The sequence below is a fragment of the Meles meles genome, unplaced genomic scaffold (genome assembly GCF_922984935.1).
Source record: "Meles meles unplaced genomic scaffold, mMelMel3.1 paternal haplotype, whole genome shotgun sequence".
Classification (NCBI taxonomy): Eukaryota; Metazoa; Chordata; class Mammalia; order Carnivora; family Mustelidae; genus Meles; species Meles meles.
In genome coordinates, this window is record NW_025721128.1 from 246,506 (window position 1) to 248,142 (window position 1,637).

Below are 1,637 nucleotides of genomic sequence, written 5' to 3' on the forward strand. Positions count from 1 at the left end.
CCACCTCCTTGCCCTGGGGTCGTCCTGGAGGCTCCCTGCCTCACCCTCTCTGTACCACAGGCCGCTCCTGATTTGGCTGCTCAAGCCGAGGCCGCTGCCAACGAGGCCAATATCCGACATTCTAGTGACAGCGCCGCTGCTTGGGCGGTGAGGCCACTCGGGGGCGCTGCTGCTTGGGACAGCAAGGCTCCCAGCAATGCCTCTTCTGATGCTCCCAATGAAGAAAAGGGCGCTGTAACTCTCCACAACCACAACAAAACCACTCCTACCACTCCCCTAACGGCTCCCAATGGCTCTCCTAATGGCTACCCTAATGGCTCCTGCTAATGGCTACTCTAAGTACTCCTGCTACCCCCGCCCCGCAGCCTCACAGACCAACCTTTGCAGAGGTGGTTGAGCCCGGCCCACATACAGGTGAACAATGGGATTGCAACTCACCTCAGTAAATATATGCATGGCCCACAATTGGCCATCTCCATTTAGCTGGCCTGGCCCGCCCCTAAAGTGATGGGCAGAGTTTCCTTTGGTTGGGCAGGCAGAGTCCTTCACTGTGGCTGTAGAGGCCCCATCCAAGAGGGCATGTCGGCCAGGACTTTGGGGACAAAAGTCTGCAAACACAAACTCAGAATAGGTTTAGGGGCGAGGTGATGGCAGGAACGATCTGCAGACCATGAGGGCAGCGCTGCGTGATCTTAAATGAGAACTATGGGGATGCGGGAGCGCAGGCTTCTCTGTCTGGGTAGTGTGTCTCGGTTGGTCACAGAATGTAGCTGTAGCCTCATGGGGCCATGGGAGATTCTGCCTCTGTGTAGATTCAGCCCAGCTCCCAAGGGTTCAGTGCGGAGCACATGGCATTTCCAATGTGCAGCGTCTCACTCCAATCTCCAGCACCTGAGTCAGGGCACGTGTCAGATGGTCACTCACACTGGAATTTGTGTCCATGATGGCTGACGAGTGGAGGGGTGGCCTCATGAGGCCATGGGAATTTTCCCAGGCTGGGGCTTGGGAGCTGCTCCGAACAGCAAGCTTTCCCTCTGCGGGACAGGGGAAGTCCGTTTGGATGGCACCAGGGTCCCCCATATGGAAAGATGTTGTGGCAGAAGTCACCGCATGGATGCCTGGAAATCCCAGTTCCGCTTAGACTTCCAGCCCAGGAACAAGTCCGTTTTATCTGGTGGCTCTGGGACTAAGTGCCCAGGGGGCTGAGGTGACAGGGAGCCTCATTCTGATGGGGCACAATGCTGGCTTGAGTCCAGGGAGACCTTAGAATGTGGCGGGGGCTCAGGCGCCATGCAGGATTCTCCTCCCCTGAGGGTTGGACATAGCTACCAACTGCCAGGTTGCCTTCTGGGGACCGAAGATGTTCTGTTTTGTAGCTCAGGGATTAAGTGTTGGAAAATATGTAGGTATTCCAGAGATTCCTCTGGAGGCAGATGCCTGCAAGGCTAAGCTAGGGTTCTGTTGAGGTCCTAGGGGTATGTTAGGTTCCATGTTCTCACTCAGGGCCATGGACCTTGGTGTGTGCCTGGAGGTAGGTGTCTGGCATGGACATTTTTTCCAAGGTGGCCAAAGAATTTAGGTTGGGCTCAGGGCCATTGCAGGTATCTCCCAATCTAGAGTGTTTGTGCAAATGTGAC